At 29.3% G+C, this 27,635-nt stretch overlaps 1 protein-coding gene across 1 annotated transcript in view; it reads left to right on the top strand.

Moving 5' to 3' along the window:
• Positions 1-311: 311 nt before the first annotated feature.
• LOC142329985 (protein rhomboid-like) overlaps positions 312-27,635 on the top strand; it is a 295,664-nt gene continuing 268,340 nt past the window's right edge. The window contains exon 1 of the mRNA XM_075374980.1: positions 312-420. The gene's annotated coding sequence lies outside the window, so the exon portion shown is untranslated. The remainder of the gene's footprint in view (positions 421-27,635) is intronic.

Raw genomic sequence — 27,635 nt, 5'->3', positions numbered from 1 at the left:
TAAAAGTAAAAAAAAATAATACATGAATCAACGGATGTTAATTTCCGTGAAACCCATCAAATTCGTTTGTGTTTGTAATTTATAATTATCATAAAATTTAATTTATAATTTATGTACGTAATAGCGTAGTGTAAATTTATTTATGAATGAATTCAGTTATGCCTTTTAATGAAATATATATATGAAACATATGGTTGTGTGTACATAAGTTATATAGTCGTGTGTGTATATATATATATATGTTTATATATGACGCGCATAATTTCCTGTATCATTCACCGGATGGCTTTAAATTAGAATTGCAACAGAGAATAGCCGCACAAAATAATTATGTAATTTACTATTGTCGGTTGGGTCAAATGTAAATAATGCAGCCAAGTGCAATTAATTAAGTGCAACTGTGATATAATTTTATTTCAAGTACGTATACACAGATTTTAAACCGTGACTTCTTTTATTCATTACGTTCTATTTTTATTTTTTACTTTTATTTACAATTTAAATTGTTTTTAAAACAATGATTTAATGTTTAAAATGTAGTAATATGTATGTACTATATGAATTAAATTAAAATAAAACATTTATATAATGACGTCAATTAAATAACAATACGATTTTTTTTTATATTTTATTCATCAAATAGTTTTCTTTTATCGTTGTAAATTTATTCATTCATTCATTCAAATACATTTATATTATAGTAAATCCGTTTTTTAAATTAGTTATTTAAAATCAAAACTGATATTGCAGTATTTTAAAGATTTCTCATTGCGTATGGTATCAGTACGTAGTCAAGGTTACGTAAAAGGATATTTAAATTTTAGAAATATATTAATATTGAATTTCAAATGAATGGAAAAAATTATGGGTACAGCGGAACTTAGTGATCCATTTTTTTTTTTAATAGTTATTAAATATCAGATAGAAAAGTGTAAAATTTTCTGTATCAAATTGTTTTAGAAGAAAGGGTTTTCTTTATATAATATAATAATATATAAGCTGTAAAAAATATATTTTAGGTTTTTCCAAATTACAATGTAATAATGTTAAAAAAAAAACTATTTAAAACCACAAACAAAAATTTTTATGTGACAGAAAAAATTAAGTACTTAAAATTAGCAGTTAATAATAACGAATATAATACAATTTTTATGGTTTTTTTGTATTTTTTTATCATTTGAAGTAAAATGAATGTACTTTTCATTTAGAAGATTCCGGGTTTGAATAGTGGTCAGGCACGGCATTTTATACAGGTCACAAAATTTCTGTATTCATGTTTCCATGTAATAGCTTTTAGTTTTTATCATGAATTAATCATCTGTAAAAAAAAGAAGCATCTGTTAATTATAAAAAATTATAATAACTATAATTTTATAGATACAATAAAAAAAAATAAAACGAGTGCGCCGGCGCGTGGACACACTACGGAAACGAAGCTTCTTACGCAATATTATATGAATTATTAATGGTGAAAAATAACGTATACGCAATATACAAAAATGATGAAATTTTTTATTAATAAGAATTATGAACAAACCATGAAATATACAAATAAAAAAGAGAAAACGCGCATAAACCCCATAAGGCGTGTAAAAGAGTGAGAGAGATGGAGGGAGGGTGAGAGAGAAAGAAGTGCTTACCGAACACGCGTGTTAATATCGATATATAATTACTACCAGTAAATGTAACTAGCGCGTGACGCTTTTTCGTGACGCTCGTTTTTTCCTATTGACTCCCCATCCCAAACCTGTGTTAAGAAACTTCGCTTCAAGGAATGTTATAATTTTGGAAGAATTACCTATTTTTTTTTTTTTCAAAAGTATTGACCACTTTTTGGAAATAAGACTTGGAACTTCTATTTGTTTACTTAGTAATGCGTATTTTTTTTCACACACACACACAAATATATATATATATAAATTTATTTATTTATTTTTCCACCATATGACTTAAAATTATTTTATGATCATTGTTCAACTCTTTTAAAGTATTCATTATTTAAATAAGAAAATAAATAATAAATAAATCCTAAGATGATAACAAAATGCTTAATTGAGCAACTTATTTAAAGTTCTTTTTCTCTCTAGAAGGAACGTTTTTTCCTTATTGCGTGATACATTTACATCCAATATAAGAAATATATGGTTATCACTGTGATGATGAGAAATAAGAAGTCTTTACTACATAGTTTATGCACAACTCAGTTTTTTAATAAAATTAATCTCTGCTTACTTGATACAATTTTAATTGTACTTTCTCAAGCATACAGTTGAAACCTAAGTTTTTTCTGGTTACTCTACCTTAAGGTCTGGACTTCATTTGATATGAAAACAATTCCCAGGGATATTCAGGAGGAATTACTCAATCCTGCACTTCTCCTGTCATCTTTATCTGGATTATCTTAACCAACATCGTTAAAAAAGTGCTCTGTAACACTTTTTACCTAACAGTTTTTGTCCAGTGTACTTTTCTGAAAACATTTTTAATTGTCAGATGTTTCTGTTATAAATGTGAGATTTAATTTTTAAATTAGCAACTTTCGAGTCCGTTAAGGTCAGCCACTACCTGACCCTACGAAATTAGGGTATCATATGGAGCAATCTTTTCTCCAGTTCTGTATAATGTATTAACATTTTAATTACCAACTGTATATTTCATAAGAACTGCCATCTACGCCGGCAATACATCAATTCATTTAACTGCTTCATCGCCTGAAGCCGCTTCTCAGTCTGCTCAAGTCTGTTTCAACTGACTTGAAGATTGACTTAGCACACCAAGGATTTAAATAAATAAAGATAAATCAATTCACATCATTTGTACACTCGGACAATTTTTTGTCTTCCGTTATTCCTGAATAATCTACTATTAATTTGTCTAAAAAGTATTGAGCCTTTGGAGACCAAAATTGAGAATAAATTTATTGTAATTGGAAATTAACATTATGAAACCACTTATGCAGCATTTTTTTAATGACCTTCTGCCATCTTTTTGGCTACCCCATAATCCCGTCGCTATAGAATTTCTGTTGTTTCTGATCAAAAAATTGACCATTCAGGGAGTTCTGCAGAGACCGTAATAAATGATAATGTGACGGTGTCAGATCCGGGCTATACGATGGATGTGTTAAAACCTCCTCTTAATTTCTGACGGATCTTTAAAGATGTATGCGAACTGGTGTTGTTAGCGTGGTATATGAAACCCTTTCTGTTGACCAGTTCAGGTCATTTTATTTGAATTTTTAGGTACAATTGCGCTAATTTTCGACGGTATAGGTCTATCGTTCAGCCTGGCGGCAGCAGCTCAAGAAGCACGTTACCCTTCCAATCCCACCAAACCTACAGCATAATCTTCCTGGGCGTCAGCGTTGGCTTTTCCACAGACTGTAGAAATGCATTGTATGTGTGCGTGTTCTCCTCGCTTCGAACACGATCTTTTTCCCACATGTTCTCGTAGAGTTATTCATTTTTCATCGCTTGTCATCAACCGCTTCAAAAATGGCTCGATTTCCCTTACGTTTCAGTAGAGATTCGAGCGAGTAAATTTTTTGAGTTAGATCATGTGGCACCCAATCTTCAAGCTTCTTTTTAGCCAGATTTCTCCAAATGGTTTAACACTGTTTGGTGGTATGTTTAGATCATTGGCAATGTCATGAATGCTTACATGCCTGTCTTCTTCGATTTTCGCCAGAATGCGCTAATGCTATCACATGCGCAAAATACTCAATACTTTTAAGATTACTTATTATATATGTAGTATACTAATGAGGCTTTGGAACGTTGAAATTTCACTGCCACAAAAACAAGAGAAAAACGGACATTATTTATGTATTTAATTTTACGGTGAATAGATTATTACTATTATTAGATAATTCTGAAAATCTCTTGAAAAGAGAATTTTTTTTCGTAACGACTTTATATTACGCTTATGTACGTAGTTTCTCTTTTAGTTGTTCCAAATTAATAGAATTATTCACTAAACCTCGTACGAAATATTAATATTACGGCTAGTTAACGTTAAATAATTTTTTTTTTTTTTAAATGAATTATATTACAAGGTAAAGCACTGTATGTTTTACGAAGTATGGAAAACTATGTGCATTCAGGCTTATTATCGATGTAGTCAGTGGAGTGTAATTGGTCGAGGCGGAAACGGAATCGCGGTGGCTGTTCACCATTGTTCTTCTGTGGTGTTGTGTTCTGTTGACAATAATTGTAAATTGTAAAACAGGAAACTTGCAGTTTGTACAATTGTATACAACGCCTGCGCACATACCCCTGTCAGTATCTATTATATTTATCTACATCGTTGGCTGCTTTGGTAAGGGAAATAGCTCATTAAGAAACATAGCGACATTGACTTGATATGAGATGACCACGTCTTGTGTAATAAATACTCTCTCTCTTTCCGTATTTCTCTCTTTCAATTATCTTTCTCATAACTCTCCCTTTTTTCCAAAAATTAATACTTGGATAGCATGTAAAAGTAATTATTTAATCTTTTCTCTTAACTTTTGTTTTTAAAATTATTTTTTTAATTTAAATGAATGTTATTTTGTAACTTTCACATTTTTCATAAATATAATTAATTAAGATAAGTAATAATAACAATAATATTCTTTGTATTATATATACTCTTAGTAATTATTTTAGTATAATAATTTTATCTTTGATTGTTTGTGTGTTTATTTATAAACTCATGTAGATATTACTTTTTTTAGTTAAATAATTATTTAACATCAGGAATAGAACATCTTATAGCAAACGACTCGACGCGCCTGATGACGTAAAGGCGCCGCGACGCTAACAACTTATTTTACACTTTCTTTCTATCTTTATCACTACACGTAGTTTGATATATGTTTATCAATTTATCTTTGTTTTATTATCTATTTACATTTTGTTCATCATTTTACTTATATTTACATAATAGTAAATTGTTACAGTCTGAGATGTATTTCATCAGTGTAATTTATTCCAGTTTTTTCTTTCATTCATATTATCAAGCAAAATGTTTTTATTTTTACTTTTTTGATGTTATTTGAATTTGGGATTTTGCTTTAACTTATTAAATCAATTAAATATTCGATACTTCAACTTCATTTATTTTTTTATAATATTCTTTGAATCAATTATTATTATTATTTTATTTATTTCTGTTTTGTGGTTAGACCTATTGTGGACCACGTAAATATCATATCTTCTGGTTTCTTTTTATTCCCCAATTTCCTTTCATCCTTTCCGCATGTTTGGTTTTTCTGTCTTCCAAGCATTTCACTTTGGTTGATTCTTTTCCTTCCTCACTGTCTCAATCTTAACTTCATGTATTTTTTGTTCGAATAATTTTTATCTTAATTTCCTGTTCTTGAATCCCTAAGTCTGTAATTTATTCTTCATTAGACACCTATCGTTGCTCTTTTGCTTTCAGAGTTTAATTGATATTTGAATATTTAGTGTCTATTCATCCATTCTCTGTTTCAATCTCCTTCTTCTTATCGTTTTTTTTCATATCCTCTATTTCTACTCACTGTTTTTGGTTGGATTTCAATCTGTATCTGTTGCCTTCTTGGGGCCTAGGATAGTTCTCAGTGTTCTTTCTATTTTCTATAACACCTCCATGTAGTTAAATTGTACCGTTCCATTTCCGAATAGTACTATTAGTTTCACCAATGTGGCGTAATCTCTGAGTTTGGCCCTTTTTGACAAGTTCTTTTTATTGTAGATATCTTTGCTCAGAATACGTAATTGATTCAATTTGTTTCTTTTCCCTTGTATTGGTCATTCTATTCGTTACTGTTGTGTTTTATTTTATTGTTTTCCCTAGATATTTAAAACTAGACACCACTTTAAGATTTCCGTTTTTTGTGGTAGTTTTCTTTTTGGGATAGTTTTTTTATGTTGGGCATTATTTTTGATTTTTCAAAATATACTTGTAAGCCTGCGCTCTCAACCATCTATTTTAGATCCTCTGCCTGTTGAATCAATTTTTACTATGTTACTGTTAGCAAAGCCACGTCATCCGCAAAGGCCAGACATCTGACTTAGGCTCAGCTTTTTTGTAGCTATTCCTTATTGTTTTTTCATTCTTTTCCCCGAAGGTCTTTAGTGTTTTGAACAGGATGAGTTTGAAAAGCAGGGGAGATAGACCATAATAATTGTATTAACTTATTATTATTATTATTTCCATTATCATCATCACCAATAAAAGTATACTAGTAACAAAACTAAATTTATGACAAATATAAAAATTCTTTAAACTCAAACTTTGAAAAAATTCAGAAGTTTTGAAAAATGTATTTTGAAGAATTTTAAAGAAAAAAAATTTAAACAAAAAAGGGAAATTGAGAAGGTATGCATAATAATTAAAGAGATGTCAACAAAAAATGCTTTTCCATAAACGAAAAAAATTAGATATTAAGCCTGAAAGTCTTTATGAAGAAGAATGATTAATCCTAAATGCTGCTGCTGTGGAGTCTAGAAATGGAGTCAGGGTAACAAATTAATGTATATCCACTACACATTAGTCATAAAAATTAAGATAAATTCTAGAATAGAATAAAAGTTAACAAATAAGATAAAAAAATTACATTTAATCTTGCAAAATAATAAATTTTGATTATAACTTCAATTTTTACAACACTGCTGAAGTGATGCACACTTTTTTTTTAAATCACTTCTAATTTTAACCATAATTACATAAATTATAATACTTTTTAAAGAATATTAAATTATTTTCTATCTTTAACAATGAAAAACAATGAATAGTATGTACACTTATGTATTCAGAAACATATTATGAGAGTTATAGAGAAGCATGTTAACAGAGTAAAAAAAGAATAGAAAAAAATAATTCCGAAATATACTGAAAAAATTTTCGATTCGATAAGAAAGGAAATATTAATTTCCAAAAAAAATATTCCAACTCTTTAAAAACGGAAAAACTGCATTAAATTTGATCTCAGACGTGAGAAAATACTTTAAAGAAAAACAAGTCTCTAAAGAAAGATAAAAACAGTATAGAAAAATATTTAGGAAAAATGTCCAAAATGTTCCAAAGGATTCCAAGCAAAAAAAAACACGAATTATGATCCAGTAACAGTAAAAATGAAAGAACGACAGAATAAAATGACGAAGGAACATTGTAAGTAAGAGAAAATAACCGAATAAGGCGAAATAAAATTTGTATCGGATCCATATTGGCCAAATCGAAAAAAATGTTACAAGTATATCAAAAATAATTGGTGTTTGGTGACTTAGCTCGAGATTTCTTAATATCGAATCCAAATTTACAGTTAAAATAAAAAATTAATAATTCTATTATTGCGACTTTCCATATCAGAATGGCTGTATTTATCCAAAGATTTCAGGTTCGAGTACCGGTCTTTTCACACTACAAAATTCATCGGGCTTATCATTCAACTTACTAACTATTATTAAACGTCAACCTGCTGTGGCTGTTTTATGAGTAATTAAATTAATTCTATTGTATTATTTAAATTGATTTGTATTGATGGTTAGACTAACGAGGGTTATTTTGGCACTGATGAAAAAAAAAATCACGGTCGTTGATTTTGTAAATAGTTTTCATGATAACATACAAGTTGTCAAAATTATAATGCAATTATAAAAATGTTCTTGCGCAAGAAAACTGACTTTTCATTAGTTTATATTGTATTATTTTTTACCCAAGAAATATACAAAACAGAAATAAGAAAACTAGAAAAGATATAATTTTTTGTTTTACTTAATATCAAAATATATTTTCTGTTTATAAGAAAATTGAATTATTAAAACCGTAATTTGATGAAATTAAAAATAACGAGTAGACCCTATCATAAGCATCAAATTTAAACTTACTAACCATTGCGACTCACTGCGTAAGTGCATAATAAAAGTACTTTTTTTTTGTCTTCAGTCATTTGACTGGTTTGATGCAGCTCTCCAAGATTCCCTATCTAGTGCTAGTCGTTTCATTTCAGTATACCCTCTACACCCTACATCCCTAACAATTTGTTTTACATATTCCAAACGTGGCCTGCCTACACAATTTTTCCCTTCTACCTGTCCTTCCACTATTAAAACGACTATTCCAGGATGCCTTAGTATGTGGCCTACAAGTCTGTCTCTTCTTTTAACTATATTTTTCCAAATGCTTCTTTCTTCATCTATTTGCCGCAATACCTCTTCATTTGTCACTTTATCCACCCATTCTCCTATAGCACCACATTTCAAAAGCTTCTAACCAATAAAAGTACATAAATACAAAATTGGCATAACCTCAAACTGAGATTATATTATCTATTGTCAACTATAAATTCAGCCTAATTGAAGGACGGCTCAACCAATCTTCATCAAATTTTCACATGCACAACTTCAGGTACACTAATGTAGAATATCTAAATTTCAATGAAATTGATTTGGCAGTTTTGGAAATTTTCGAGCCACAAATATTTTAATATTTTACAATATTTTCCACATATATGGAAGTTACATTTTAAGTGAATGGTATTTTCTTATCCTTCGTACCTCAAAACATAAATTCAATTTCACCACATATTCCCACCGTGCGACCGAATGTAATATACCATAAAAAATTAGTTTGTGGTGTCTCGTTACAGCGTTTATAAGTTTCCTACACGATACCCAGTACTTTATTTATTTATATCTATTTGTTTGCGATTAAATTTGAGATAATTCCTGATATTGTATTCGTAATTGTTTAGTTTCTGTTTCTGATACGAATCTCAAATTAGATTTAGTTAAGTATTTATTTTTATTTTCTACAAAAATATTGGTGAAGTAACCACAAATACACCGTTTTCCTCCGTAGATTTATAAGGTTTTTATTAAGTTAGTGAAACTAAAGATTACTATCATGTTTTAAAATTAAACTTACATGGTTGTAAAATACATACTAATTAGACCGTGCAGCGTGAATATCGTACTGTACATTTTGTTTATCTAATTAAAAGAGTTGTGAAATCTGAAATAAAAAAAATACTACTTCGTGGCAACACTGTACTTTTATTTCATTAAAACTGCTTACACTGCTCTAATTTTAATATTTTAATAAACTTTGACCTCTGTAAAGGAAGTGGTAGCGTCTCAACTTTTCATCCAGAAGATCCCGGTTAAGTACGATATTTTTCGTACGTTATAAAATTTATATTTCCACTCACAAACATAAATTTATGTGATACATTAGAGGGGGAAAAATATATTTTATTCGATAGTAAAAATCTTATCTTGATCTTATTCGTTAAGCAACTTAACGATGGACTTGCATCTACGATCTATCTTGGATATGAATCGTATTACTGTAACAGAACACTATTGACCAACTGAAAAAGCTTGTCATTAACACACACACACACACACACACACACACACACACATATATATATATATATGTATATTATTATTATTAATTCACTTCAAAAGTACTCTACATCGATTTAGTCGTAATTTTTTTAACGATAAAAAATATTCCTATGTGCATATATATATATATATATATATATATATATATATATATATATATATATACACTAGCTGCTCAGCTCGGCTTCGCCGGGCTCCACAGCCAGGCATCGATTCGCTCTGCTCTTTGCGGCGTAAAAGGAAATTCAGTTTTCGAAAACTGATTTATTTATCGTAATCGTGTAAAAATACGTAACTTTAAATACAAATTTCACTAAAATTTTACAAAATAATTGTAACTGTTTTCCATACAACCTATGAGGTACAGCGAGATATGCGTTTTTTTTCTATAGTCTTAAAAATTTTTTTTAAGAGACGATCATTTTTGCGTACCTCACATTAACTGTGTATTACAAAAAATTACTGTAATTAAAATATTTTTACTATTTGTTTTTCCGGTACTTTAATTATTAATTTCGATTTCTTATTTATATTTCATAATTCTAACGTTAGCCCTTATACTGCTATCAAATACGCTGTTTGAATTTTTTAAATTGGTCGTACCGTTTCGAAGATATAAGTAAATTTCGGTAAAATAACGGATAACCGGATAATTGAATTATTGAGAGTACATCTTTTTTATGCAAACATTAGTACTCAATATGGTAAAAAATAAGCCGTTTAAATTTTTTAAATTGGTCACCGTCTCGTAGATATAACTGAATCTCGGAATAAGATAATGTCCGTATAACCGGACAACCGGATAATCAAGAATATAAAAGAAAAACATAAAAACCACTTTTTCAATAAATAGAAACTTTTTGTCGATTGAAATTTTTTTTGTACTGCTATGGGGTTCTTAATCTTGCATTTCAAAGAAATCAACTTTTATAAACAAAATATGTTTATAACTCCTTTTACACTCCATTGTAATTCCTTGTTTATAACTCCTTTTATATGTTTTATAAACATATATATATTTCATTTGTTTCAAAGCCTAAATCATATTGTAACAGTTCTGGGATGAAGTGAGACACTTGTATGATGTTACATTCTTGCAAGATATCAAACCCAGGACACTAGTTATTGGTTATTACCAATAACAAGATATAACATTCAGAATTAGTAAATTATTGGTAATTTAAGTTGATTACCAATAAACTGAAGATAGATTATAGATTAGTAATCATTCTTTTTTGTAAAAAAAGATTGTTTAGGAGCAATTATGACTTTATTTACGTGGAATTCTATGAACAATTCTGTTTTCAACTGTATGCAAAAAAATGAAATCAAAACATTCTGTCAAACTTAAATTTTCTTTCGATCATTTTCCTGCTTCATGAAGTTTCTTTAATATTACAATATAATACATTATTTTCTACATAAAACACTATGCCTAAACATATTTATTTTAAACAAATGTTTTTCTGCAAACCATTAACATATTAAATATGAACGAAAAAGATGTGATGAACAAAATGTATCACTATTTATTTTTAAATAGTATTCTTAATAATGTTTCGTATCTTACTGAATTCATCCGGTAGAATTCGTTGTAGGTTAAAAACAATATATTTTGTATTAAATTGGGATCCCTACAGAAAAAAAGGAAATCGACCAAGTAACCTACTTCGTTAATCGATTTATTTTCAATCGAAAGCACGCGGGACTTTGACCGTACTTGACCGGTCTTATTTATTATTTAAAAAGTATACATCTGACCACCACGCGACATGTACTAACGAATCGGGATTTTCCACTAGTGATCGGTACATTCCGGTGCCTGCTTTTAGGTTATAGTTCATTATTTTATGACGAAAAACGATCACATAAATTAAAAAATGTATCTGTACAAATAAAAATGTAAACGTTCGTTTGTTCAAAATCTTAATTCTCCGAATGTTCTTCACTGACTGCTTTGAAATTATGACACAACGTTGCATTCAAATACGCGTGTGTTTGTATATACCTACTATTTATATATTTAAGATGTGACACCTGTGACAGGTAAAAACATGTTTTTTTTTTAAAGCGGTATTTGATGGACAAAAAAAACACACGCTATACTATATATATATATTTTACGATTGCATTTTAATGTTTTCGATATGTGTGTCCGATATAAATTAAAAAACTACTTGACCGATTTACGCGCATGGAAAAGGAAGAAAGGGAAAGATAGGTAAAGGGAAATACTGAAAAATCGAAAAAGGTAAAAGGAAAGACGGTAAAAAGGGAAGAAAGGGAAGAAGGGGAAGAGAAAAAGGGAGAAAGAGGAAGGGAAAAGGGAAATAAGGGAAAGAGAGATTGGGGAAGGAGGAATAAAAGAGGAAATGAGGAAAATGGAATATGGTAAAAATGAAAATGTGAAAAGGAAGATGGGGAAAGGGGAAAAAGGAAAAGGGAAAGATTAAATTTTGTGAAGTTCCCTAATGTTCATTTTGTTAATGTTTTATCAAACTTTCAATTGTGTTCATTTAATTTATATATATACTCAAATCTAGCAATAGCGATGCATTGCCGGGTCTGCTAGTTATTAATACGCATTTCGCCTGTATATTGATTAAAACATAAATATATATTACAAGTATAAATAATAATAATAATAATAATAATAATAATAATAATAATAATAATAATAATAATAATATATGTACTAATTAATGGGGATTTTCCGCTAGTGATCGGTACATTCCGGTGGTAAGCTAAAGGGGATACACACACACACACACACACAACACACACACACACACGCACGTACACACACACACACACCCACACACACACACACACACACACACAGACAGACAGACAGCCAGCCATACATATAAATGCTCTTAAGTATGATAGGATAGTAAAAAAATAATATCAAGCACTGTGGTTGTTATTTATCTTTACTATATATCATATTAAGATCAATTAACACAGTGGTCAAATCAAATAAGTGGTCGTTAGACTTTTAAACATTACCTAATATCTTTGTCTGAAACAATTTTTGATATGACCAACCCTTACGGCAAGGGGTGACAAAAATATTGCTGGAATTGTAAGAAGATGGGGCTTGTCGTACGCTAAACACGTGAAACTTTATTTACATGCAACCATTGTCGTATTGAGTAAATTAAAAATTTTTCTTAACTTTATGTTTGAAATCATTTTTATTTCCTACTTAGCCCCATAGAACCTCTGCTTTCGGGCGTGCCGAAAGGGTTTTTTTAATACACAAGCTTTCCAATGTATGCTTAAATAAGTAAATTTTTTTTCCGCTTTTGTATTGGAAGTAAAATGGATTTTTGTCTCAATCAGATAAATAAAATGTTAAAAAATGATTGATATATTTAATGGTTAGTGATTATAAAAGAATGGTTGTATTTTTTTTTCGTTGAAGAAGCTATTCAATTTTGATTGTATGTTAATCAGCGATGATAACTTTGTAATATTATAGACTTATATAAGAATGGATAAATTGTAAAAGGGTAACTCCGTACAGACCCACAGTTTTTATTATTATGATTTTAATGATGATGATGATGGTGTATTGATAAAGATCTTCATTGTCATCATCATTTTCATCATGAATGGTTTGTGGTAAAACTTAAAGTAGTTTGTTGAGTGAGTGTTGTGGTTATCTAGGCAGGTGTCGGTTGTTCGGCAGCCACGGTATAGTGCTCTCGCTGTCGTTGCCGCGTGCCACTAATTGAGGGTAGTTGGAATAAGAATGACTTGCTTCCTATCTTTTCCTCCCTAGATACACAGACATACATACACACACACGCATACGTAGAAAAGATAATATCCAGTGTTCTTCTTCTGGAACCGTCACACTTGGCGAAGCGTATACCTCGCGTGTGTCGCCACCTGGAGTGTTGTCTTATACTACTTTTATAGAAAGAAGAGAAAGAATTTTATAACTTAAATTTTTGAATAAAATCTTTCCAAAAAGAAATTATTATTATTATTATTATTATTACCATACGTAACTGTTAAATTATACTATAACTTACATGTAAATGTTATAATTATTCTTAGAGTAAATCATTTTTATTTAATGAAAAAAAAGAAAGAAATAATTAATTATCTGTGTAATAAAAATTGTATGCTTATTATTAATTCATAGTAATTAATCTTATTTAAATTATTCATACATATTTTTGACCGTGAATAAATCTGAACGAAATTCTTTATTAAAAAAAAAAAGGCAAAAACGATATATAATTTCCTGTAAAATTATGAAAGAAAAACCGGTTCTTATGTAAAATAATAATAATTCTATGTTCATTCAACATATTTTAAATAATAGAAATAAAAGCTATATTTGCATTTACAAAATCTCAAGTAGGTAGAAATAACCATATTAAAGAACAAAGAACAAAGTTTTCTCTCTTTCTCTATATTATTTTCTTAATGAACGTTGCAATCTGTTCAACTATTAAATAATAAATAAACCCCCCTCCCCCCTGAACAATGAGATGGGGATGATATGAATGACATGTAAATGAGACTGTATTCTTGTACACACTCAAATCGACCAACCCTGAGACGTATGGTTAATTGAACCTCAACCGCCAAAGTACACCGATATTCTCTGTCTAGTATTCAAATCCATATAAAAGCAACCAGATTTTACTAGGATTTGAATATGAGAACCTTCGACTTCGAAAATCAGCTGTTAAACATACTGAACGACAAATGGTTAATTTGTCGTCGCAAACCATAGCCTAAATCGGTAGTTTTTTCTTTTTTGTTTAGCCTCCGGAACCACCGTAAGGTATTCTCTTTCAGAGAGGATGATGTGAATGAAGTGCAATCTTGTTGAGTCTCAGGTCGACCATTCCTGAGATTTAGGCTTAATGTATTTAAATAAGATATATATCTCCCTCACTCAATTCACTCTCACTCGCTCTCTCTCTCTCTCTCTCTCTCTCTCTCTCTCTCTCTCTATATATATATATATATATATATATATATATATATATATATATATATATATATATATATATATATATAAACAGTACACAATAATATATAACACAACACAATAACAAATATATATACACAATAATAAACAGTGTATATATATATATATACATACATACACTGTTTATTATTTTTATAATTAGCAAACGCGTTACAAACTGTAGAATAATAATGAAAAAAACATAAGCATAATAAAGATATACGAGTAACATTATCTTAATTAAGATATAACATTACCTATGACTTCATAGTCATAGTACGAAATAATGAAACATACAAGAAATTATTGTAATAAGCAATGGAAAATTAAAAGATAAATTAAAGAATTTAAAAGGATATAAAGGGATTTAAGGATAAATTAATGGGAATATAACCTAACAATTAAAATATTTTACAATCAATTCGATAATTTTTCTCTAAAATACATAACATTTTATTTCATTGCAAACTTCGAATACGTTTTCTTTTTTTTTTGTCTTCAATCATTTTACTGGTTTGATGCAGCTCTCCAAGATTCCCTATCTAGTGATATTCGTTTCATTTCGGTATACCCCCTACATTCTACATCCCGAACAATTTGTTTTACATATTCCAAACGTGGCCTACTTACAAAATTTTTTTCCTACTACTCGTCCCTCCGATGTTAAAGCGACTATTCAAGGATGCCTTAATATGTGACATATAAGTCTGTCTCTTCTTTTAGCTATATTTTTCCAAATGCTTCTTTCTTCATCTATTTGTCCCAACACCTCTAAATTTGTAACTTTATCCACCCATCTGATTTATAACATTCTCCTATAGCACCACATTTCAAAAGCTTCTAATCTTTTCTTCTCAGATACTCCGATCGTCCAAGTTTCACTTCCATATAAAGCGACACTCCAAACACATACTTTCAAAAATCTTTTCCTGACATTTAAATTAATTTTTGATATAAACAAATTATATTTCTGACAGAAGGCTCGTTTCGTCTGTGCTATTCGGCATTTTATATCGATCCTGCTTCGTCCATCTTTAGTCATTCTACTTTAAAATAACAAAATTCTTCTACCTCCATAATCTTTTCTCCTTCTATTTTCACATTCAGTGGTCCATCTTTGTTATTTCTACTGCATTTCATTACTTTCGTTTTGTTCTTGTTTATTTTCATGCGGTAGTTCTTGCGTAGGACTTCATCCATGCCGCTAATTGTTTCTTCTAAAAATCTTTTTTACACTCGGCTAGAATTACTATATCATCAGAAAATCGTAGCATCTTTATCTTTTCACCTTGTACTGTTACTCCGAATCTAAATTGTTCTTTAACATCATTAACTGCTAGTTCCACGTAAAGATTAAAAAGTAACGGGATAGGGAACATCCTTCTCGGACTCCCTTTCTTATTACGGCTTCTTTCTTATGTTCTTATGTGCTTCTTTCTTACGTTCTTATTGAATTATTATTCATCGTAAAAATTTGTTTGCAATGAGAGGTTAAAAATTAACCTAAATAAATAAATTTATTAAATTAATAAAATTAAATTTTAAAAAAGTTAAAAAAAGATATAAAAACTGATTCGAACCTATGTGCCTTCCCGTAAGATTCAAATATTTCATTAATTAAAACCTTATTTGGCTACAAATTCCGAACCAATGAAAATAAGTACTGCTTATGACATACCGTTGAAAAGTTCTCAATGAGGGCTTATTACTGCAGTTAAAAAAAAGTCCGAAATTCAATTTTTTGGAATATTAGGGCTTTTTTTGACACTTTTGGTTCAATCGATTGCAATCAAAAGGGGAGGTGCACCACTAGATATAACAACAGTCCTAAATCCAAAATTTCAACATCCTAAGGCTAATCGTTTTTGAGTTATGCGAGATACATACGTACGCATAGACGTCACGCTATAACTTGTAAAAATGGATTCAGAGATGGTCAAAATGGATATTTCCGTTGATATATGGAAATCAAATTTTTTCATGATCACAATACTTCAATACTTCCTTTACTTTGCACAAGGAAGTAAAAAATTATTTATAATGACAAAGTTAGAAATTATTAAATATAAGATTGACATATATAAAAATGTGATTTAAATGAACAACTTAAATATTTTTAAATTTCAAATTTTGTACTAAAATTAATAGTCGCATCAACAATTTAATTCATTAGCGACTTATCAGTGTAATGTAACTACTGGTAGTCTTGACAAACTGAGGCCGATCATTCCTGAGACATGTGGTTAATTGAAACCCAACCACCAAAGAACACCGGTATCCACTATCTAGTATTCAAATACGAATAAAAGTAACTACCTTTATTAGGATATGATTCTGAGAACTTCGACTTCGAAATCAGCTGATATACGACGACTTGTTTATCACTAAACCTGGGTTTGATTTAATCTAGTTTATTTATAAAATTGTTATATTAAATAAATAAAAAGCTGACAATACTGTTGTTTCTGACGCACGGCATAGACACAACTTAATTAAAAATATTTATCTAAAATATTTATCATTTTATTTAAATATAATACTTTTTTGTTTATTTAATTCAATGATACTAACTAAAGCGCGCGTACATATTGTATTTAATTCGCGCGTGTGTAGCGGTACTAGCAACGACGGTCGGCACTAACTAAGCTAATGTAATTTCACAACTGACATAGAAAAAATTTCGCTTGTACGGTCGGCAGACCGATGTAGCCGCAAGCCTTAACGCACCTGATACCGAATTAACCGGGCAATCGTGTTCGAAACCCAGACAGACAGAGTTACTCTTTTACACTTTAAATATTATTAATTTATTTAATTCTACCGCTCATCTATAACATCAAAACAAAGCAGGCGATTACAGTAGCATTTTTGGGGTGAGGATGCGATTTTGCAAAAACATTTTTCTGCAAATATTATTATTTTTTAATAGTTAACAAATGTGCCTAAGAGAAGTATGACCTTAATTATTCGAAATCTCGAGATACTGAGATTGATCTTGTTCTACAGCCTAACTCTCTAGATCTATTACTTGAAAATTTAATGGCATCAATGCCCCATAAGTAGAAAGTTATATGACAAACTGAAACCGATCATTTCTGAGACGTGTAGTTAATTGAAACCCAATCACCAAAGAACACCGGTATCCACAATCTAGTATTCAAATCCGAAAAAAGTAACTACCTGATGCTTAATTTCCGTATAATTAAATTTCGTCAAAATCGGTCCAGTAGTTTTGGAAATATAAGGGAATTTAGATGCCAACACCGAACACGTGTACATTCGAATATTAACATCCGGAAAATTTCCATCTGGTTTTTTGGGTTCCTTAGATTTCAAAACGTCAAGATCCAGTGATAAATGTCGAAACTGGACTGATTACATAACTTTCCCTTATAGAGTTATTGATCTATTATAGCGCTATCTAGATGAGAAAGTAATAAAAGTGTATCTCTTAAGCCATAGAAAACGACTGGAAATAGTATCAAGAAGATTAAGGAACAAAAAATTCAGACTTTCTTGACAACTAAATTATATACTAAATATAATTATGTAATATATTTAAATATCTCTTCTTTAGAGGTATTTATTTTAAAATCTTAATAAATAAATAAATAAATAAACTTACATGTTGAAAGTGAATGTTAAATTTTTTCCTGAATATTATTCATTGGAATTATTTTAAATATTATGATATTGAAATAAGCAGATGTACCCCGTAGTTAGATATTTAAACTGGTTTTATAAATTGAAATATTCATTATTTTATTTGAAAATAACATTTTTTTTGTCCATATAGTTAATACATTTTTTTCGGGAATATATATAAATGTTTCTTTTTGAATGCTTTATTTACGGTCAAAATATTATTTTAGATAATATAAACAAACTTCTTGGAATAGAGTGATTTCAAAAAGTTATTCCTACAGTAAGGTGAACATCTATTCATTCACCGTATTATGTGACGTATGAAGATTTGGCCTTTCATGTATCTGGCCACTTTTATAAATCATAAAAAAAATAAGGAATCTCTTCCAGATAATTCTTGGATCTTTATCTAAAAACGAATAATATTTGTGTAATCTATAAATAGTTCGGATCTAATATAAATAGTTCTGATCTAATAGTTCTAATCTATAAGAGTAATTTGATTCTAGTCTGGTAAATCATTAGCTTGAGGTTGCTTAATTACAGAGATAAATTAATTAAGAATTAAATGCTAATAAAGAAATTAGTTGCTTCATACTTATATTTCGATTAAATCTTTTGTTTGAAGATAACTGTCTTGCTTGGATATCCAAAAAGTGGAATTTCTTTCTTTCGTTCCATGCGAGATAACTTTTGAAACATTTTAAGCGATGTTTAATTTCTGGTAAAATATTCATGAATTAAACTTAAGTTAGATTTTTATTAATAGTAGTTACATCTGATAAGAACTGAGTTTATTTAAAGAGATTCCTGTGTAATTATTTTACAGTAGTTGAGTGTAAGTGGTCAATGTTTAGGATCCATTATTATTCTTATAGATGCAGACTTAATATAAAGAAATCACATGTTTAACTTTTCCATTCGTAAAAATAAGATAAAAGACCGACCTCTGTGGCTGAGTAGCTTGCGTCTCGGCATTTCTCGTGGAGATCCCGGGGTTAAGAAAAGATAAGAATTTTTTCAGATTTCATATAACATCATTATAGCATTGAATATTATTATAATTAATCATTTTTTTCAGTAATTACGTGTCCAAAAAATCCAAAATCTTTGGATTTGGACGTTTTCTTAACTGCAGTAATAAGCCCTAATCGAGAGCTTTTCAACGATATATCCTAATTAGTACTTATTTTCGTTGCTACAGAGTTATAGCCAAATAAAATTTTTATTTAATTAAATATTTGGATCTTACAAAGATTAGGTTACATCTTAGGAAGATTACAAAGGTTAAAAAATTTGCTTTTTTTTTAACTTTTAAACTTCCTTATACGAATTACTTACGAATTAATTCGTAGGATGTTGAAATTTTGGATTTAGGACTGTTGTAACATCTAGTTGTGCACCTCTCCTGTTGATTGCAATCGACTGAACCAAAAGTGTCCAAAGAAGCCCAAAATCCCCCAAAAATTGAATTTTGGACTTTTTATTAACTGCAGTAATAAGCCCTCATTGAGAGCTTTTTAACAACACATCGTAAATAGTACTTATTTTCATTGGTTCTAGAGTTATAACCAAATAAAATTTAAATTAACAAAAATATTTTTATTAACAAAAAAATGGAAATTTAAATGTCTTACCATTGTAAGATATTTAACATATCTTACAATGGTAAGGCACATCGGTTCGAATGCGACTAAATTTCCATTTTTTTAAAATTTAAATATGTTATTTTTTTAATAATTATTAACCTCTAATTGTAAAAAAAAATTACGATAAATAATGAATAATTCAATAATAATAATATAAATATGAAAAATATCAGAATTTATTAATGAAACAAAGTTTTATGTACTATTTTTAAAAAATGTGTATATATAATTTAATAGGAGTACAAGGAAGTCATGTGGTGTCCACATCAGATTTTTTTTTAGAAATAATGGCGCTTCTCAGTTTTCGTTTTAATTAAAGTTTTTATACGAAGACAAAAACCTCTTAGCGAAGCACTAGAAATATATGATAGTACAAGTAATATATTTATTGATTATTATTAATTATAATGACATATATCTAATGAATATTTGTTGAGTACTAATGTATATATATACTACTTTATGTTGTTGCTAACAAGTAAACAGTAAACATATTGCTTGAGTAACTAGTTGTATTGTTCAATCATTGTTTCTATAAATAGTAAAATAGGTGGCCAAATATTGATTAGTATTATTATTATCATTTTTACATAATGAGCAATCTTGTAATTGATATAGACATTCAAATTACAATTTACAGTATTATAATATTAAACTTGTTATGAAGTATAAAATAATTTTTATTAACCAATCATAAAATTCGTCATTTATAGATTAAACAGTAATAAGAATCAAATTAATATGATTAATAAAATAAACATAAACATAAGTAGAATAAATAAAAACGAATGTAAAAATAACTATTTAATAATAATACAACATTTAATTTTAATGAAATGTATTACAAATAATGGCATATAAACATTATTAACATAAATTGTATGTAAGTAAACTAATTAAAGAGTAATTAAATTTCCTTGCGAATTTTTTTCGCTATAATATTTTCTTCTATTTCTTAAAAGTTTCGCTCTGGTAAGCAAATAATGTGTAATTTATTACAAACGTTTTCTATGATAGTACATTTTTATTATTTTTTGTATTATGTCGTAATTAACATTTAATAATAATCATTTGTAAGATTAAAATTAAAAATATTTTTATATAAATTTATTATTTTTTCTTTACAAAATTTATATTAAGAAATTTTATTACTACACATCATAATAAAAATAATTATATTTTTTTTGTTTTATTAATATAGAAATTTATCACTTTTTAAACTGAATATTACTTTATTGTATGATAAAGTATAAACTCAATTATATTTCATCTTATCTAGTATAAGGAAGATTGATTTTGGGATGGTAATGAAACTTCGGGTAATGATTTCACATAACATATGAGGAAAGAATTATCTAGTAAACATAACCTAAACCGGACTGTCGGGCCAGTGATGATATGGTCATATCTTATAATATATCTGCCCAGGTACAAAGCTGAATGAACCAAAGTAGCTAGAGAGCTTGGTTTTCATCAATTAGAAAACGAAAAGGGAATGGACCACAGTTTGCTGGCTTCCTTAGATTGTTAGCCCTGCAGAGTATGGCTGAAAATCTGATGCTGTTATAGATGTGTAGATAGAATAGCAATCCGGGTGGCTAGGAGCCTTCCTGGATGCTTACTTCGCTTGTTAGGATGAGAATGGATGAGTGGAGAACTCTGGGATGAAGCTGTAGTGTGGGAGGGTATAGGCATTGACCTCGCTCCCAAAATCGGACCAGACGAGAGAATATTTTCATTACAGGCTTATTAAATTTGTGAATCTGTTTCTTGATTATTAAGTAAATCAAGAAGTCTTTGAGTAAATTGAATTGTGAAATAAAATTTTGTTGTTGCGATCAACACTTATTTTTTTGATATCAGGAGAGTATTTTTGGTGTTTAAGACTCAATCAAGTAATGATCTGAATGCATAGTGTGATTGAAATTAGATATAGAGATAGTTTTTGTGTGAAACCTTTGGTGTTAGATGAAGGCGCGGGAATCGCGCTTCCGCGAAGTTAAGGGTTGTATGTGATGGTAGGTGGACGTAGTTGGAAGAGACCACACGAAGGCGAGTTGTGTAATACATTGATGGAAATGTCTGCCGAGGCAGTTGCATCAGTGATAAACAGATGCTGTGTTATCAAGTTTAGAAGGTCTAAAAGACGACCTCCGTTAAAGTCCTTCACGGCTTGAAAAGGAGGGTGTGGTGTGGCGACAGGGATCGACACAAGGCGGGTGTTTTCCCATATGGGGGTCAGGATGATACGTCCGGAAAGAAATACAACTTTTCAGTTCAAAGTATGAACTACGAATTAACAATCACGTGAATTATTTAGCCGTGAACCTCCTAGACAACGGGAATGACAACTGGGAGAAGATTAAAATGGCCACTTTTTCTGGACTTAGGCACTCTTTTCTGGACCTTGGTGACTCTCTTCGATTTTTATATTTTCAAATTTATTGCAATCTTTTTTTAATGCTTATGTATTATTTATGTAAGAAGTCTTTTTTTTCTTCGATTTTGGCAATTTGGGACTACGTTTTAACCTCCTTTATTTCTTTCTTCTTCGGTTGTTTTCTTTCTTTCTAGTAAGACTTCTTCATTCTCTTCACAAATTATTCTTTGCTTTCTTCCGACCATTTCATTATTTGGTCTTTTGTTCTTGGAAACCCTCAAATACCATAATTTTGTTTTAAAAGATCTTTATTTTTGTATTTTTAAATTTTACATCTTTTTTAACATCTTTAATCCAGAGTATACCTGTTTTTCTGCAACAGAAGCAATCAAATATTTGCTTAGTTAACCTACTTTTATTCATTCTAACGAGTTGTTTTTATACAAATATAGAATTGATTTCAAAAAATACTTTAAATAATAAAAGTTACTAATTTCCTTTTAATTTCGTTTTTATTTTTAATTTCAATCCAAATTAAAGGTGGCAAGTTGTTTGGTTTTATTGACTTCCAATAATTTAAATTTATGTTAGAAATTAATGGTATTTTTTTTTAATTTGCTACTTTACCATCTTCCTTTATTTCTTTTTCCTTTGCTGTTCTCCCTTTTCTCGGAATCTCTTCATTCTACCTAAATACTCTCTTTGCGTTTTTTCGACAATTTCATTTTAGTTCCTTTTAATCTTGAAACCGTCTAACATTATTTCGATTTTATTGTTTCCTCTTATTTTATTATCGGCCTTTTAAAATATTCTTAATTTGTTTTTCTTTTTTACTTCTTTCATCTATTTTATTTCTGTTTTCCTGTTATAGAAGAAATCAAAGATTTTCTTAATTAACCTGTTTTTACTCTTTTTGAAAAGGCAACCAAAAGAAAATCAATCTTCGCTTTTCCGTTGTTTTCATAATTTTTTTTTCATTCTGGTATGGATAATTCAAAAAGGAATTGACAACTTTAAAAGCATATAAAAATTTATTTCGATAACTTACAGATTCGGTTGAGGTCTCATTTCATAGAAAAACACATCAAATTTATTACCAAACTTTCACTTTTCAATATCACTCCCATTTGCAATGCGACATACATCCCATCTGAAGTCGATTTCATTCAAGACTGTAGCCAGCAAGTCGGATTTAACCTCTGCAGCTGTGGCGTTAATTCTAAGTCTTAACAAGATCAGCAGGCAAAGGTGGTACAAAAACTCGACCTTTAATGAATCCTCATAAGAAAAAATCTAGGAGGGTCAAATCTGAGGAGCAAGGTGGTCATGCAATTGGACCTTCACGACCAATCCACCTAATTGAAAATCGAGTATCACGAAAATCTCAAACTTCTAGGCGGTACTGAGGTGTTTCTCCATCTTGCTGATAGTAATGGCGTCCATCTTGTTCATCATCGTCTAACTAAGGAATTAGAACATTTTGAAGCACATCCAGATAAACGGTACCATTTACAGTTGCCTCCTGGAAGAAGAACAACCTGTCTCAACGATGATTTGGTGCCAAGAATAAGAGCACCCTACCTACTCTATCTACGGTACTCTACAAAAATTACGTTTAACTAACTACTCTTATTGATTACAAATCGAGAAACAAAAATACGCAGCAAGCACGTTCCGCACAAGTAAATGTATCCATTTTTAACAACACTGGTGACCGAATTCGGTCACTGACGAACTATGTGTCAAAACTTGATGTGGTTTGATATAAAATGAAACCTTAGCCGAATCTGTTAAAACGATAGGTTTCGTGATAAAAAAGATTCCATGAAAAGGACCTGAGCATAAAAACTGATCCATCAATAGAAGTACTTCAGGTTTCTTTGAAGACAAAGGGTTCACACCGCTTACAATTCTATGAGAGAATATAGCATCTTTACTTAAAAGCTCAAGCATAAAAAAATATCACTTCATTTGTTATTGAAACTGAATGTATTCCGAGCATTTAAAGAAGCATAAAATACTTATTTATGCGCCAAAAATTAAATTATTATTGCTCATCAGTAAAAACTTTTAATGATTGCCAAAACAGAATTCTTAAAATTTTGTATTGTACTAAAGATTACGAAATTAAACAAAAAAAGTAGCAAATTAAACATGGATCTGTTGTTATATATATTGCCAATATCATTTGATCATTTTTTGTTGATTATTTCTAAATATAACTTCTCCAAAAATACTTTAAAGATTCTTTCCTCTTAAAATATCATATAATCCCTATCAAATAGAGTAGTTATTTATAAAATTGGTTTGTATATTTTCTTGTTTAGCTCATTAAAATGTACGCAAAGGTCATTTCTTTTTTAATTTTTTTTAATTTAAAATAGTTACTTCGAAAGAAATTGAAATTATATTAGATCAGAAACGAAAAAACTGTCATTTGATAAACTATATATTTTTAAATTTATTCGTATTTTTTTCTGATATGAGTACAATTATAGTATTGAAAAAAATTGAGGGAAATAAAAATTAAATTTCATACTATATCAAGATTTAAATATTTAAAGATAAAGTAATAAATTACCCTTACTGTATTTCTAAAAAGTAAATTTGTATAATTAATAAGATTATATTGTTAGGAATCCTTTTTTTCTCTGTTTAGCCTCCGAAAACACCGCAAGATATTACTTCTACGAATGATGTTTATGAATGTAAATGAAGTGTGGTCTTGTACAATCCTAAGTCGACCGTTCCTATATGACGCGAATGGTAGTTTCGGGCCTTTCATCCGGAGGTTCTGGGTTCGAATCCCGGTCAGGAATGCATTTTCACACGTTACTTCTCATTCATCCCATCTTCTGAAACAATACCTAACGGTCTCGGATGTTAAAAATAAAAAAAAGAAGTCGAAAGGTCGACTGTTCATGGGAAGTGTGGTTAATTGAAACCCAACCACCAAAGAACACCGGTATTCACGATCTAGTATTCAAATCCGTGTAAAAATAACTGACTTTACTAGGACTTGAACGCTGGAACTCTCGACTTCGAAATCAGCTGATTTGGAAAGAATTGTTAGGAATATTAGTTACTAAAATCGTAACGATTGGAAATTATAAATGACTTTACTAAAGACTGTGTCAATTCCAAAAGAATTATAATAATTTCCGGGAATAAAATAAACATTCCGTGCTAGGCTTACTAAGAGAAGTGAGGAATGAAGTTATTTCTTGTTACCTTCTTAGCCAAACACATTTTTGCATAATACAATCATGTAAAGCAATCCAGAATGAAGATTTATATTCAGACCTACAAGAAATCGTTATTCTGTTTATCCCTGATGGTATAATGTTCTTTCTATGAGAGAAAGCAATTTTAACAAACCAATCGTTCGTCAATTTACTTTTGTTACAGTCATAAAAAAAGGGGAAAAACACGCCAGAAAATGCATTTTATTCATTGTTTACTCTTCGTTAAGAAACTGATTATGATGACCATATTTTTAATTACAAAAATTGACAGAGCGAAGCAGCATAACGTTATTAATGTGCAACGATTTTTATGAAGTTTTTATTTGAAAACGGTTGAATTAGTCAAGAAGAGTGTTGATTCCAAGAGTGGTTACATGTGGTGCGGACAGCAAAGGACAATTTCCATCACCAAGCCACGTGATCTTCCCTTCACTCCTAATAGTATAGCTTGTCATTACCAGATCTCAATTATCTCTCAAGACTACTGTACTTCTGTACAGTAGATCATATCATTCCTTGTCGATATACTATTAAATTTTTATTCTTATGTTGAATTTTATTAACTTATTTTTTTTATCGTTTTCTACTCGACTCCTAATTTATAACAATAAAAAATTGCAGTGATGTCTCTGGAAATGGTGCTTATGATGTAGTTGATTTAGTAAGATAATTTTTTTGTATTGATTAAGCTTTCCAAAATTGATTCACGAACAATCATTCTGTATGTACTTTATTTTTATTTTCACTTAATAATAATAATTAACTTTGTGTTTCAACATCAACAATTTTTACAGGATGTAAAAAAAAACTATTATAATAAAATTAAATTTGATATTAAAATTTTATTTCATAGATTCTGGAAAATAAAAGGAACCTGAGGCGAATCTTTTTTTTGGAGTCACTTTCATTTATATAAATAACGTTAATACCAATAAAAATATTTGTGAATTATTGTGGCTGATTAGGATGATATTAGGTGGTAGCAACTGATTGTGGTTATTAACAACAATTTCATCACAAAGCTAAATAATTATCATGAGAGTATCACCAAAAGAAAACGTTTGTGCAATATCTAAAATAATTTCTATACATCATACAAAAGAAGAATTTAATTTTATACAAAATGGGTAATCTTTATACTCTGTAGCATAACAAACGCCAGTAAAATAAACTATATACCCCAGGAATATATTTAAAAAACTAAATCCAAATCCAATAATAAACAAAAACACATACTGAAAAAATTCTTTAAAATGTGTTTAAAAAGAATTAAATTATTTCACAAGTTATTAAAACTTTCAGGTACTGTAGTATGTAAATAATATCTATTAAAACCAGAGTGTTTAGTTTTACCAATATCTCATAGAAGTTTATTTTAATGGAATAATTGATTAACCTTTTCAATTCCTTAGGAGGAAAAAATAAATAGTAGTTTATAAAAATATATTATGTCTCAATGATAGCAATTAATTTCCCCAAAAAGGTTGAAAAAAATACTCTAGCAAGGATTCTCAAAATATCCTAAACAGATATTTTTGGGCACCGATAATAAACTGAATTTTATTAAAATAAGCTCCTCCCCTACGTTCAATACTGTATTTCAATCTGGACTTAATTAGAACTAAGTATAACATTTTTAAAACTTTGGTAGTAAAATAATCCTTCGAGTAATAAAATTTATTTGCATTATATATTACTTTTTTTAAGATTTATATTGTTATTTATGCTTTTTTGCGGTTAGGCCAACTATGGACCACGCAAATATTGTTTTTCTGTTTTTTTTAATCTTTTCTCCCCATATTCTTTCATTCTTTCCTCGTGTTTGGTGTTTTTCTCTTCTACCCATTTTACTTTGATATGATTGTTTTCTTTCCTTACAATTTCAAACTCAACTTCGTGTATTTTTTGTCCGGACAGCTTTCTATCTTTCATTCCCTTTTCTTGAATCCCTGAGTACTGCAATTTTTCGTCATTTCTTGTAGGTACCCCTTTTGTCCCGAGAGGTTAATCAATATGTATTTATTTGGTCTCTCTGTTCGTCCATTCTGTACACATGGCCCATGAATTTCCGTCTCCTTTTTTTTTTTTTATATTTACTCTAATTCTTCATAAAATTCTTGGTTGAATTTCAGGCCATATCCGTCAGTTGTTTTATTGATGTATAGGATTTTTCTCAATGTTCTTTCTATTTTAATATTTTTATTAATTTTATTATTTAAAAATTTTAAGATTTGTAATTTTCCCAAGATAAAGTAACATCAACAGTTAGACCCAAATACCTAACATAATCGACTTGTTCAATTATGTTAACCTATAATACCATTACGTGAAATACTGTGGTAT

The sequence above is a fragment of the Lycorma delicatula genome, chromosome 9 (assembly GCF_047948215.1).
Source record: "Lycorma delicatula isolate Av1 chromosome 9, ASM4794821v1, whole genome shotgun sequence".
NCBI lineage: Eukaryota > Metazoa > Arthropoda > Insecta > Hemiptera > Fulgoridae > Lycorma > Lycorma delicatula.
Note: the sequence above shows the minus strand (reverse complement) of the source record. Positions and strands in the feature narration are given on the sequence as shown.